The following is a 16,271-nucleotide window of genomic DNA, read 5'->3' on the forward strand; positions in this document are numbered from 1 at the left end:
ATTCAGGAATCAAGTCCGCTGAAAGAGACAAATGAAATGTATATTATTATAATCTAAATTCTTATAATAAGAATAATTGGTTACAAACTGTGGATCCAAGGGGGCTCAACCGCGAGTATAATATTTCCAGTTTCACCTAGTTCTTGACTATATTATTCTTATTATAAGAATTTAGATTATAATAATATACATTTCATTTGTCTCTTTCAGCGGACTTGATTCCTGAATTGTTATCAACTGTTCCATTGTTTCATCAATGTATCCACATTGAATTTTTTTTGGTTTATTGCATCTTTCATTAATTCACCTGTGTCAGCCCTGAGGTGGGTGGAGCTACATAGTATGATGTCATTTTCCTTTTGTTTTGTTACTCCTCCCTCTCTCTGTGTATAAAAGAGATGTGATAGGAGTTTATTGTATAGTCTGAAGAAAGCACGTGTTGTGCTGAAACGCGTCACTATATGTCCTTAATATGTGACTGAATAAACGCAACATTCATCATCATCGCGAGTGCTGGTCCTTCCTTCTTTATTGCAAGTATTGGGACGTCTTCCCACTGACTCGTGCACCGCGTCTATTCCAGCAGTGCCGACCCTTTCCCACATAAGATTGCCTGACTTTTGGGTACGAGCACGCATTACTCCTATAAATGAGCACCTTTGCCTACACAGAGGATGAGGCCCGTGATATTGTATCACAAGTCACAGCTTCAACTGATTTTCTCCAGATTCCCACCAGTGAGCTGAAGAGCAGGAATCTAATGAAGGAAAGCAAACACCTGATTGCGCTTGAACTACATGCTGCTACTCTAGCAGAATATCACCGCACACAGAGAATTCCGCGAGGACTAAGGGTGAAATTGAGACCAACATTTTTTGGTAATAACCTTGAATACTGCACTCGTTTCTCTAACATCCTCAATAAATGCTCATTGGACTTGATTGTTCTAACTGTGGAATACCTCAATACTGCCATTGAAGAGTGTAAAGCGCACATCACCACTGCTAAAGAACAGCTGAGGGATTGCCTCAAACCAGAGGATCTCGCGACATTGTATGAGAAAACCGACAAACAATGCAGAGAACTTCAGGTGAAAATAGAAGCTACCAAACGCTCCAAGTTCCTCCGAGATGTGGAGGATTATTCATCACAGCGTGTATACAGGTGGCAGGACAAGTCCGGGACAGCTATCCCTTTTTCGTTTACAAGAGATCGCAGAACGGGATCTGCATCTTCCAGTACAGGCAGCGACACCTCGGGAGCAACGTCAATTCATTTTTTAGGCAAGCGCCGCGGCAAAAGAAGAGCAACACCAGGAGAGCCGGCCGCCATCATAGGAGAAGCAGACGCACCGAGACTGACGAGATCGCAGGTACTGCCGAGAACTTAGTTGTTAATCTTTCAAGTAAAACTGTGAGTCCTGCGCAATTGAATTTACTAAAGAAGGGACTGTCCTTTAGCCCCACAGGGACGCTGGACACCTTTTCTCTGGACATTGATTTGCAGCGGTTTTTCCGTAATATACGTCTTAAAGTACACTTTACTAAAAATGTTGATGTAGATGACATGGGGGGCGGTCATGCTAGCTCTGAGGAGCCGTCAGGTTCTTTAACATTGCAACAATTTTCATTGAGAGTTAAAAGTCATTTTGCACCTCCGAAAATATACCATCCAGTGGAAACCTTTGCTAATTTAGTTCAACGGGATGTTAATTCTCTATTGCAACAGTGTAAACAAGGTTCTTTACAGATACGTAATAATTTAACAGCTGAAGAGAAACATGCACTGAATGGTATATTAGAGGATAAGTCACTTATATTCAAACCAGCTGACAAGGGGGGTGCCCTTGTGATTCTGGATAGGGAGTATTACATCACAGAGATTTTAGGTCAATTGAGTGATAATGAGACATATAAGATTTTACAATCTGATCCGGTTTTTTCAATTAAAGGTGTATTACAGAGGATAGTGACTGAGGCGAGAGAGGATGGCATCATAGATAATAAATTAAGTGAATTTTTGATAAATCAGCATCCTATTACACCGGTGTTTTACACCCTTCCGAAAATTCACAAGTCCATGACCAGACCACCGGGACGCCCTATTGTGGCCTCCTCTGATTCAATCCTCTCTCCCCCAGCCATTTTTCTGGAGAAAGTGCTCACACCTTTGACCATGTTATCTCCTTCCTACCTACGAGACACAGGACATTTCTTGAGTGAAATACGTCCCCTTCATCTAGATAGAGACTGCATACTGGTCACTTTTGATGTATGCAGCCTCTATACTTCCATTACTCACGAAAAGGGTTTAGAGGCAGCATCCAGACTATTGAATACCAGTCATTATACATCAGCACAGAAGGATTTTTTTCTGACACTTTTAAAACTAGTGTTGGAGGAAAATTACTTCTTATTTCAAGACACCTTTTTTCAACAGCGCCGCGGGACCGCGATGGGATCGAACGTCGCGCCGCCGTACGCAAACAGTTATATGTCATCGTTTGAAAGTGAATTTGTTTATTCCAATTCTTTATATTTAAAGCATTGCATATTTTGGCGTCGATTTATAGATGACGTGTTTTGCGTATGGCGAGGCGACGTTCGATCCCTCATGGAATTTAACAGTCATCTTAACTCCATTTGGAGTGAGCTTCAATTTACCATACACTTTGATTTTCAACAAATATCCTTTCTTGATACATGGGTAAAGCGCAAGGATGATGGTACAGTGTACACTGATTTATATATCAAGGATACAGATCGTAATAGTCTACTTACCTACACTAGTAGCCATCCCCCAGCAATCAAGAAGGCGATTCCTTTTTCACAGTACCAGAGGGTTAAAAGGATCGTGACTGATCCTGACACCTGTGAAATTAGGTTGCAAGAGATGACGAAAAAGTTCCTCAACAGAGGCTATCCCCTACACTTATTACAATCTCAAAAGCAGAAGTTAGATCAACCGCAGGGACAGAAGATTATCAAACCACCACGCATTCCATTAATAGTGAAGTATCATCCTTGGACACAGAGAATAAGGGGTATAATTAATAAGCATTGGCACATCATGTCTAGATCATATCCTCATATGGAGATATTTCAAAATTCTCCAATGATGTGTTTCAAAAAAGCGGACAATATCCGTGACAAAATTATTAGAGCAGACATAGGCACTAACAAACCTATAGTTAGACAAACCACACTGACTACTCCGCGTCAGGGCACATTTCCGTGTTTAAATTTCAAGTGTCATTAGAGGTTCTACACTGACCCACCCTCATTCTGGAGAACAAATTCCCATTAAAGGCATGTTCACATGTGATAGTAAAAATGTCATTTATATTTTGAAATGTCCCTGCGGTTTGGTCTACGTAGGGGAAACCTCAATGCGGATTAAAGATAGATTAAGTAAGCATAAGTCCACTATCCGCACTGAGAATTTGTTGTTACCCCTACCGCATCATTTCCATGAGAAGCGTCATGCGATATCGCAGTTGCGGTTTCAAGTGATTGAGAGCGTATCTTTACCTCGCCGAGGCGGCGATAGGAATAGTTTGCTTTTAAAGCGTGAGGCTTATTGGATCCACCGGTTACAAACTGTGGATCCAAGGGGGCTCAACCGCGAGTATAATATTTCCAGTTTCACCTAGTTCTTGACTATATTATTCTTATTATAAGAATTTAGATTATAATAATATACATTTCATTTGTCTCTTTCAGCGGACTTGATTCCTGAATTGTTATCAACTGTTCCATTGTTTCATCAATGTATCCACATTGAATTTTTTTTGGTTTATTGCATCTTTCATTAATTCACCTGTGTCAGCCCTGAGGTGGGTGGAGCTACATAGTATGATGTCATTTTCCTTTTGTTTTGTTACTCCTCCCTCTCTCTGTGTATAAAAGAGATGTGATAGGAGTTTATTGTATAGTCTGAAGAAAGCACGTGTTGTGCTGAAACGCGTCACTATATGTCCTTAATATGTGACTGAATAAACGCAACATTCATCATCATCGCGAGTGCTGGTCCTTCCTTCTTTATTGCAATGACAGGGGGGTGATCAGGGAGTCTATATGGGGTGATCAACCCCCTGTAAGGCTCCATTCAGACGCCTGTATGTGTTTTGCGGATCCGATCCATGTATCCGTGGATCTGTAAAAAACATACGGACATCTGAATGCAGCCTTACAGGGGGGTGATTAATGACAGGGGGTGATCAGGGAGTCTATATGGGGTGATCACCCCCGTCATTGATCACCCCCCTGTAAGGCTCCATTCAGACGTCCGTATGCGTTTTGCGGATCCGATCCATGTATCAGTGGATCCGTAAAAATCATACGGACATCTGAATGGAGCCTTACAGGGGGGTGATCAATGACAGGGGGGTGATCAATGACAGGGGGGTGATCAGGGAGTCTATATGGGGTGATCACCCCCCTGTCATTGATCACCCCCCTATAAGGCTCCATTCAGATGTCCGTATGTGTTTTGCGGATCCGATCCATGTATCAGTGGATCCGTAAAAATCATACGGACATCTGAATGCAGCCTTACAGGGGGGTGATCAATGACAGGGAGGTGATCAATGACAGGGGGGTGATCAGGGAGTCTATATGGGGTGATCACCCCCCTGTAAGGCTCCATTCAGATGTCCGTATGTGTTTTGCGGATCCGATCCATGTATCAGTGGATCCGTAAAAATCATACGGACATCTGAATGCAGCCTTACAGGGAGGTGATCAATAACAGGGGGGTGATCAATGACAGGGGGGTGATCAGGGAGTCTATATGGGGTGATCACCCCCCTATAAGGCTCCATTCAGATGTCCGTATGTGTTTTGCGGATCCGATCCATGTATCAGTGGATCCGTAAAAATCATACGGACATCTGAATGCAGCCTTACAGGGGGGTGATCAATGACAGGGGGGTGATCAATGACAGGGGGGTGATCAGGGAGTCTAATATGGGGTGATCACCCCCTGTCATTGATCACCCCCCTATAAGGCTCCATTCAGATGTCCGTATGTGTTTTGCGGATCCGATCCATGTATCAGTGGATCCGTAAAAATCATACAGACATCTGAATGGAGCCTTACAAGGGGGTGATCAATGACAGGGGGGTGATCAGGGAGTCTATATGGGGTGATCACCCCCTGTAAGGCTCCATTCAGACGCCTGTATGTGTTTTGCGGATCCGATCCATGTATCCGTGGATCTGTAAAAAACATACGGACATCTGAATGCAGCCTTACAGGGGGGTGATCAATGACAGGGGGGTGATCAATGACAGGGGGGTGATCAGGGAGTCTATATGGGGTGATCACCCCCGTCATTGATCACCCCCCTGTAAGGCTCCATTCAGACGTCCGTATGCGTTTTGCGGATCTGATCCATGTATCAGTGGATCCGTAAAAATCATACGGACATCTGAATGGAGCCTTACAGGGGGGTGATCAATGACAGGGGGGTGATCAATGACAGGGGGGTGATCAGGGAGTCTATATGGGGTGATCACCCCCCTGTCATTGATCACCCCCCTATAAGGCTCCATTCAGATGTCCGTATGTGTTTTGCGGATCCGATCCATGTATCAGTGGATCCGTAAAAATCATACGGACATCTGAATGCAGCCTTACAGGGGGTGATCAATGACAGGGGGGTGATCAATGACAGGGGGGTGATCAGGGAGTCTATATGGGGTGATCACCCCCCTGTAAGGCTCCATTCAGATGTCCGTATGTGTTTTGCGGATCCGATCCATGTATCAGTGGATCCGTAAAAATCATACGGACATCTGAATGCAGCCTTACAGGGAGGTGATCAATAACAGGGGGGTGATCAATGACAGGGGGGTGATCAGGGAGTCTATATGGGGTGATCACCCCCCTGTAAGGCTCCATTCAGATGTCCGTATGTGTTTTGCGGATCCGATCTATGTATCAGTGGATCCGTAAAAATCATACGGACATCTGAATGCAGCCTTACAGGGGGGTGATCAATGACAGGGGGGTGATCAATGACAGGGGGGTGATCAGGGAGTCTAATATGGGGTGATCACCCCCCTGTCATTGATCACCCCCCTATAAGGCTCCATTCAGATGTCCGTATGTTTTTTGCGGATCCGATCCATGTATCAGTGGATCCGTAAAAATCATACGGACATCTGAATGGAGCCTTACAAGGGGGTGATCAATGACAGGGGGGTGATCAGGGAGTCTATATGGGGTGATCACCCCCCTGTAAGGCTCCATTCAGACGCCTGTATGTGTTTTGCGGATCCGATCCATGTATCCGTGGATCTGTAAAAATCATACGGACATCTGAATGCAGCCTTACAGGGGGGTAATCAATGACAGGGGGGTGATCAATGACAGGGGGGTGATCAGGGAGTCTATATGGGGTGATCACCCCCCTGTAAGGCTCCATTCAGACGCCTGTATGTGTTTTGCGGATCCGATCCATGTATCCGTGGATCTGTAAAAAACATACGGACATCTGAATGCAGCCTTACAGGGGGGTGATCAATGACAGGGGGGTGATCAATGACAGGGGGGTGATCAGGGAGTCTATATGGGGTGATCACCCCAGTCATTGATCACCTCCCTGTAAGGCTCCATTCAGACGTCCGTATGCGTTTTGCGGATCCGATCCATGTATCAGTGGATCCGTAAAAATCATACGGACATCTGAATGGAGCCTTACAGGGGGGTGATCAATGACAGGGGGGCGATCAATGACAGGGGGGTGATCAGGGAGTCTATATGGGGTGATCAGGGGTTCATAAGGGGTTAATAAGTGACAGGGGGGGGGGTGTAGTGTAGTGTAGTGGTGTTTGGTGCTACTTTACTGAGCTACCTATGTCCTCTGGTGGTCGATCCAAACAAAAGGGACCACCAGAGGACCAGGTAGCAGGTATATTAGACGCTGTTATCAAAACAGCGTCTAATATACCTGTTAGGGGTTAAAAAAATCACATCTCTAGCCTGCCAGCGAACGATCGCAGCTGGCAGGCTGGAGATCCACTCGCTTACCTTCCGATCCTGTGAACGCGCGCGCCTGTGTGCGCGCGTTCACAGGAAATCTTGCGTCTCGCGAGATGACGCGTATATGCGTGACTCTGCGCAGCGCTGCCACCTCCGGAACGCGAATCTGCGTTAGGCGGTCCGGAGGTGGTTAAATTACCAAGTGACAGCTGCAGTCCACATGATTAAAGGGGTTATTCAGACCTGGAAAAATCACCCACAATGCTTGGGTCCCTCATACAGAGAGTATTTAGCGTGATCCGACACATGACTCAGGGTCGTGGCCTGCTACTGACTGCAATCCTCCTCCACGACATCGTTATGATCTGCGCGCCGGGAGATGCATCGACAGCCATGGAGTGATCCAGGAGGACATCCGCATCGGGGACCAGGTAAGTATTCTCTGTAGGAGGAGCACGGGCATTGTGGGTGGGATTTTCAGGTTTGGATAACCCCTTTAAAGTGGACCTCTAACCTCTCGTAACATATCATGCTCCATGTAATAACAATTCTGCAGCATCTATTCCTATGACTCTATTTTGTGTCATTCCTGACGAGCAGTAAAACTCGTTTGACCTGCACATCAGAAGTGCTATGTCCCCACAGATGTTTTGGATAGTCACTCTCAGCATGTCCTGGCCAGTACTAGTTGTTTGACATCATCTGCAGAATTAAGTGACCTATGAGGAGAAGCAGTGTGTAGAGGATCACCTGGGGATTACCACAGCAGCAGCAAGAGGATGAGGCCGAGTGGTCGCTGATTGGGATGGAGGAGCAGTAAGTGAGTGCCACATAGAAGTCTGCCCAACCCTTCACAACACCCCCTCCTACCCGGCTCTGCTGATCCTCACACCTCTACTGCCAGCACAACCAGCATAGTTCCGCTATACCTCACTCCTAGGGCACCTCACCGTTTTAGACAAATCGTGGCCCTGGACAAAATCAAAAGTGGGGCCCCAAATCTTGTAATAATGTGGTAACAACACAGTCACATTCCGTCGATTCCGTAAATGAAAACAAATATGTGAACATGTGTTTATTTAACTATATTGAATGCGCCAAATCGAATTGAAATACATAACTACAACATTCAATTTTGCATTCTAAGTTTATTGTATACATAATACTAGCAAGCAGTATCTTGTCATTGTAGTCATTTCATTTAGTTGATTACTTGGAAGAATAATATGTGTAAGATCTAGAGATGAGCGAATTTCCGCTTATGAAATTAGTTTGCGATTCGTTTAATGGTAAAAGCAGAATTGCGTTATGGATTCCATTACCACGGACCATAACGCAATTACATGACGGAATGCATAACTGAAACGGGACGGATACAGTGAACTCCGGCAGTCTCTTCCTCTGCTGGACAGATTGCCACAGTTCAAAACGCAGATGTGAACGCGGCTTTAAGGCTACTATGGGCCCTGGGCTGTGCGAAAAATGTGGACTCCACCTGTTTAACATATAGACATGGTAACAGAACCATGCTCACTACAGAGATACGATATATGTACAGTGTATGAGTACAGGCCGGACTGGGGAGCGGAGCATTTAGGGGAGGCCAGCATGACGGGGGGTTGGTTCAGGGGCACCCCGGGGGGTGGGGGGATTGGTTGATACAGGCAGTGAAGGGAGAAGAGGAGGCTATTTTCTAGTTAAACCAGCTCCCACCCACCCACCATGTTTATAGAAGTCGATCTTTAGCAGTATGAAAATGGGGGTTTTAAGTGGTAAGGGTTGTTTTTTTAAAATCAGGCACAGAGATGGTGGTAGCGGCAATATGTCACGGCGGCTGTGGCGGTGGGAGGTCCTTGAAGTTGGAAAATTCTCAAGTGGGGATGATGGGAGGGCTCCACTGTTGGGGCTGGACTCCCATGGTTGGCGGTTGGTTGTGGCAGAGTGTGGGGGCCATCAGTGGTGCCTCCGGGCTGGCGCTCATCGGCTGGAGGCAAGATGGCTCACCCCGAACGGGGTAACTCTTTATTTGGGGCTGCAAGGACCTCCCCGTAATCAATGATATGTTATACATATGGAAAATTTGGTATTATGTATATGCTGTTGCTTATGGGTTTTTGGTTATGTTATGATAATTAAATAAAGGTTAAATTTCATGGTAATAAAACGGCTGCTGTGGCCGATAAAATCCAACCTTTTTGTCAGTGTTTGACTGGGGGGTCTTAATTAATTATTGGAGGGTTTTGGTTTGATGGTTTTTATGAGGAACGGCATCTAATAAAATCAGGTTATTAGAGGGGTCGAGCGGAAGGTAACCAATACCTCCGTCATGCGAGTATATAGATATATATACAGTGTATGTGTAAGTATATAGATATATATACAGTGTGTATATAGATATTTGTACAGTGTACGTATATAGATCTATATATACAATGTATGTGTAAGTTGTGGGGATTTACTCTGGTAGACAGGCTAGCGGACAGTGTGTGTGGGTATATAGATATATGTACAGTGTTTGTGAATATATAGATATATGCACAGTGTGTGAGTATATAGATATATGAACAGCGTATCTGTGAGTATATAGATTTATGTACACTGGACGTGTAAGTATATAGATATATGTACAATTGAGTATATAGATATATGTACAGTGTACGTGTGAGTACATAGATATATGTAAAGTGTGTGAGTATAGAGATATATGTTCAGTGTACATGTGAGTATGTAGATATATGTAAAGTGGACATATGAGTATATAGATATATGTACAGTGTACGTGTGAGTATATAGATATATATACAGTGTATGTGTGAGTATATAGATATATATACAGTGTGTGTTGACTGTTGTTTGCCTATGTGATGGGGGGTAGGAAAGGATGTTGTTTGCTATGGAATGAAGGGTTCTGCAAGTTCCTTTCTGATTGCCGATTTAAACACGAATGCTCTGGATGTGGGGGGGCGCATAGTTTGTCACATTGTTTCAAGCCAGGTAGGGTAGGGGATTTAAAGCTTTGCAGAAGAGGAATGACACCGGTGAAAGTGGACACGATGTTGCCATTCTTAAAGGGTTTCTGTCACCCTGCAAAACTCATTTTTTTTTTGGATAGTTAGATTCCTTATAGGGCGATATAGGAGAATATAATGCTCTTACTTACTTTCATGCGGCCGATTCTTTATAAAACGAACTTTTATAATATGTAAATGAGGGCTCTACCAGCAAGTAGGGCGTCTACTTGCTGGTAGCTGCTGCAGAAATCCGCCCCCTCGCCGTGTTGATTGACAGGGCCAGCCGTGATCTCCTCCTCCGGCCGGCCCTGTCAGTAATTCAAAAATCGCGCGCCTCGCATCATTCGGCGCAGGCGCTCTGAGATGAGCAGGCTCGTCTCCTCAGCACTCCCTCAGTGCGCCTGCGCCGATGACGTCTTCTCTTTTGGTGATGTCATCGGCGCAGGCGCACTGAGGGAGTGCTGAGGATACGAGCCTCCTCATCTCAGAGCGCCTGCGCCGAATGACGCGAGGCGCGCGATTTTTGAATTACTGACAGGGCCAGCCGGAGGAGGAGATCACGGCTGGCCCTGTCAATCAACACGGCGAGGGGGCGGATTTCTGCAGCAGCTACCAGCAAGTAGACGCCCTACTTGCTGGTAGAGCCCTCATTTACATATTATAAAAGTTCGTTTTATAAAGAATCGGCCGCATGAAAGTAAGTAAGAGCATTATATTCTCCTATATCGCACTATGAGGAATCTAACTATCCAAAAAAAAAAAAAAGAGTTTTGCAGGGTGACAGAAACCCTTTAAAGAGTTACCCAAATAGGGAAACGGCTGAATTGTTGCGTTTGGGTTTTACAGAGGGGTTTCGGATTCCATGCAAGTTGGTTGGATCTAAGGCAGTTGTTAGGAACTTGATTTCAGCATTGACCAGGCCAGAGGTGGTGAAGCAAAAGATAGAGAAAGAATTGAAAGCGGGTCGCATAGCGGGGCCTTTTTCTGTGCCTCCTTTGCCAGGGTTTAGAGTGTCTCCCCTTGGTTTGTTTCTTAAAAAGGATCTGTAACAGTCGCGTACACACACACACAGGGGGAAGGGAATCTCCACCCTTACCCCTGACCCTGCCTACTTGCCTCGCGAGTCCTAATGACAGGGGACAACTGGACGGCAATCCCTAACTTGGAATAAGTGCAGGGATGACAGACAAACAACAGGACGTGAACGGACCGAGTCAATACCAGGAAAGCTACAAAGTACAAATGGAGCAAGCAGAGAATTGTCAGGAGAAGCCGGGGTCATAAATACCAGGAGAGACGTGAAGTACCAAAGGAGTCAGCAGAGGATCGTCAGGAGGAGGCCAGGGTCAGAATACCAGGAGAGCAGCAAAGTACACAAGGAGCAGGCAGAGGATTGTCAGGAATTCAGCAGGAGGTAAGTACGCCAGGAAAGACCAAATCACAGGTGGTACCTAAATTAACAGGCAACCTGTGGCCAGCAGGCTGCCTGTATTTATAGTGGGGAGTGAGGGTCATGTGACGTGGCCAGCGTCACATGACCGACAGACCAACCAGTCGAGCACCGAGTGATCAGCTAGGCACTCAAGGCAGACTTAGGAGCAGGGAGCCACCGAAGCTAAGCAGCAGGTCTGCGGCTAATGGGGGACCGAGTGCACCTTCGGAACCCCGTTACAGGAGCCAAACAAATTCTGGCTCATTCACCACCTCTCTTACCCAGCTGGGAGTTCGGCCAATGATGGGATTGAGCGAGAGTTATGTTCAGTTTCGTATACGTTTTTTGACGCGGCGGTGAGTTGGGTTCGGCGTTTTGGTTGTGGGAGCTCTTTTAGCAAAAATGGATATAGAAGCGGCGTTCCGTTTGCTGCCGATTCATCCGAGTAGTTTTCATGTGTTGGGTTTTCATTGGGAGGGTCAATTTTATGTTGACTGTTGTTTGCCTGTGGGATGTGCAATCTCTTGTTCATTGTTTGAGACATTCAGCTTGTTTTTGGAGTGGGTAGTAAAACAGGAGTCAGGATGGAATTCCGCATTGCATTATCTGGATGATTTCCTGTTCTTAGGCCCGGCAGGGTCGCGGGTATGTTCCACTTTGCTGCATACAATGGAGCGGATGGCCGCATCATTCGGAATTCCGCTTGACCAGGGAAAAACGGAGGGACCATCCACGTCGGTCAAGTTTCTAGGTATAGTTATTTACACTGTTGAGATAGAATGTAGGTTACCAGAGGACAAGGTATCAGATTTGCTGGCGGGGGTGGCTTCGTTGCAACGGGCTAAGAAGGTCCAGATTAGGAGGGTTCAGTCAGTTTTGGGGAAGTTTAATTTTGCTTGCCGAATCTTGCTGATGGGTCGGGTTTTTTGTAGACTTCTAGCTTTGGCGACATTATGTGAGATTGTCAGCGGAAGTACAGGATGACTTGGAGATGTGGGATCGTTTTTTGGGCGAGTTTAATGGGCGTTCAATTTGGATGGAGGAGCCGGTGTCAAGTTTTGATTTGGAAATGTATACTGATGCGTCCGGAGCGTTCGGTTACGGGCCCTTTTGCCAAGGGCAGTGGAGTGCGGGTCCTTGGCCGGGGGAATGGCGTACGGCCGGTTTCTTAACAAATTTGGCGCTGCTGGAGTGCCGCTGCCTTCTCAAACAGCTGATCGGCAGGGGTCCCGGGTGTCGGAACCCCGCCGGTCAGATGCTGATGATCTATCCAGAGGATAGATCATCAGTTAAAACAAACTGTAGAACCCATTTAATGTATGATTTCCACCTATCATACATCCGGGCGAACTTTTTCTCTTTTAATGCTGCTTCTTGCTCTAAATTTTCCAGCATCTTTGAGGTCGGTTTTCTGGCATGTGATGAACGTCTTAGGGCTCTTTCACACTTGCGTTGTCCGGATCCGGCGTGTACTCCATTTGCCGGAGGTGCCCGCCGGATCCGGAAAAACGCAAGTGAACTGAAAGCATTTGAAGACGGATCCGTCTTCAAAATGCGTTCAGTGTTACTATGGCACCCAGGACGCTATTAAAGTCCTGGCTGCCATAGTAGTAGTGGGGAGAGGGGAAGCAGTATACTTACAGTCCGTGCGGCTCCCTGGGCACTCCAGAGTGACGTCAGAGCGCCCCATGTGCATGGATGACGTGGTCCATGTGATCACGTCATCCATGCGCGTGGGGCGCCCTGACGTCACTCTGGAGCGCCCGGGGAGCCGCACGGACGGTAAGTATACTGCTCCCCCCGCTCCCCACTACACTTTACCATGGCTGCCAGGACTTTAGTGTCCTGGGAGCCATGGTAACCATTCAGAAAAAGCTAAACGTCGGATCCGGCAATGTGCCGAAACGACGTTTAGCTTAAGGCCGGATCCGGATTAATGCCTTTCAATGGGCATTAATTCCGGATCCGGCCTTGCGGCAAGTGTTCAGGATTTTTGGCCGGAGCAAAAAGCGCAGCATGCTGCGGTATTTTCTCCGGCCAAAAAACGTTCCGGTCCGGAACTGAAGACATCCTGATGCATCCTGAACGGATTTCTCTCCATTCAGAATGCATTAGGATAAAACTGATCAGGATTCTTCCGGCATAGAGCCCCGACGACGGAACTCTATGCCGGAAGAAAAGAACGCAAGTGTGAAAGAGCCCTAAGTTCATCTGTTTGGGCTATATTTGTTTGAGGCAAGACTAATGCTGCATCAGACTCTTCTACCTCAGACAGGTTCCCTTGCTCTTCAACTTCTACTCTATCTATCTATCTATCTATCTATCTATCTTTGTATCCCCTAACAGTGGTATGGTAATACTAGGCTCAGACATTTTACTTTCAATGCTATCACAATCTTCTGTGCCTGATTTGCCACAGTCAGTGACAGATCAGTCCTGTCCAGTCCTGTCATCATCACCTCATCAAGACACCTGTCCTTCAAGACACCTGTCACTCCTGCCTGTCCGTCCGTCAAGACACTTGTCACTCCAACCTGTCTGTCCGTCAAGACACCTGTCACTCCAGCCTGTCCATCCATCAAGACACCTTTCATTCCAGTCTGTCCGTCCATCAAGACACCTGTCAGTCCAATCTGTCCATCTATCAAGACACCTGTGACTCCAGTTTGTCCGTCCGTCAAGACACCTGTCAGTCCAGCCTGTCCGTCCGTCAAGACACCTGTCAGTCCGTCAAGACACTTGTCACTCCAGTCTGTCCATCCATCAAGACACCTGTCACTCCAGCCTGTCCGTCAATCAAGACATCTGTCATTCCAGCCTGTCTGTCCGTCAAGACACCTGTCACTCCAGCCTGTGCGTCCGTCAAGACACCTGTCCATCTGTCAAGACACCTGTAACTCCAGCTTGTCCGTCCGTCAAGACACCTGTCACTCCAGCCTGTCCGTCTATCAAGACACCTGTCCGTACATCAAGACACTTGTCACTCCATTCTGTCCGTCCATCAAGACACCTGTCACACCAGCCTGTCCGTCCGTCAAGACACCCGTCACACTCCCAGGTTACATACAAAATTAAAAAAAATAACCCTGTCACTAAGTGTACCATCCTCCTGTGTGTACATACTCGTGCCCTGTGCTTGAGTGGCACCATTCTGTAAAATATAAGTCTCTTATGCCCCATGTAGTTTTGTGCCACCTATAACTGTAAAATAATACATTAATTAACCCCTTTTGTGCCCCAGTAAGGATATTGGCACTACTCTGTGCCAATACTAGGATATTGGGCACAGGGCCGGTTCTAGGTGAAATGGGGCCCTGGGGCGGAAAACAATAAGGCCCCCCCCCCCCCCCCATGACACTTGCTGACTTTAACGTCCCGTATTGTAAACAAAAGTGGGCTAGTACACTGGTATGGGTGAGATGGTGCCTTGGATGGATCCGATCCAGTTTAATCAACCAACCTACCAGTAACTGGCCCCCCTCACACCCCCCAAATGCACATTTCTCCAGTCCAACTGTCCAAACAGAACCAGGGTGGGCTAGTACACTGGCACGGGTGAGATGGTGCCTGGGATGGATCCCGATCCAGTTTAATCAACCAACCAGTTACTGGTAGGTTGGTTGATTAAACTGGATCGGATCCATCCCAGGCACCATCTCACCCATGCCAGTGTACTAGCCCGCCCTGGTTCTGTTTGGACAGTTGGACTGGAGAAATGTGCATTTGGGGGGTGTGAGGGGGCCAGTTACTGGTAGGTTGGTTGATTAAACTGGATCGGATCCATCCCAGGCACCATCTCACCCCTCCCAGTGCCAGTATACTAGCCCGCCCTGGTTCTGTTTGGACAGTTGGACTGGAGAAATGTGCATTTGGGAAGGGGGGGCAGTTACTGGTAGTACCAGTAACTGCCCCCCCCCCCCCCCCCCAATGCACATTTCTCCAGTCCAACTGACTCCAAACAGAACCAGGGCCGCAGCCCGCAGCCTGGGACGGCCCGTACGGGTGAGATGGTGCCGGACTAAGTAAGTCATTGAGTGGGAAACACTGGGAATGGTATGGATGGATGGATCATGGATCCGATCCAGTTTAATTAACAACAAATCAATATAACCAATGAATTATGACCCTACCAGACAGTCAGTGGAAGTTTGGAACTTGGCTGTGGGCTGGCTGCCTTCTGTCTGTGGGCGGCGGGCCTTCCCTGGCGCTGCTGGCAGAGTCAAACTGGGCTCTGGGCTGTGGCTGGCTGGCTGCCAAATGCCAATGGCGCTTGCTTGCTTGTTGCTTAATTGCTACTTGCTCCTTGCCTCCTTAAGTTCAATCCAGGGCGGGGGGGGGCGGAGCCTGTGGCAACGTACGTCAGCCAGACGCTAGACGTGCCTGCCTGTGCCGTGCATGCCGCTGCTCCAGTCTCGAATCTCTTAAAGAGGCTATAGGGTGGCAGTTTTGTTTGTACTATTTTAGGGTACATATGATTTTTGGTTGCTCTATATTACACTTTTTGTGAGGCAAGGTAACAAGAAATAGCTGTTTTGGCAACGTTTTTTGTTATTTACAACATTCATCTGACAGGTTAGATCATGTGGTATTTTTATAGAGCAGGTTGTCATGGACGCGACAATACCAATTATGACTACTTTTTTTGGTTATTTGTTTCAGTTTTACATAACAAAGCATTTAAAAAAAAAAGATTCTTTAGTGTCTCCACATTCTGAAAGCCACAGTTTTTTCATTTTTTTTATGGTATTCACCTGAGGGGTTAGGTCATGTGATATTTTTATAGGGCAGGTTCTTACAGACCCGGCGATACCTAATATTTCTTCTTTTTTTATATTTATGTA

This window comes from Bufo bufo, chromosome 1 (assembly GCF_905171765.1).
Source record: "Bufo bufo chromosome 1, aBufBuf1.1, whole genome shotgun sequence".
NCBI classification, from domain to species: Eukaryota; Metazoa; Chordata; class Amphibia; order Anura; family Bufonidae; genus Bufo; species Bufo bufo.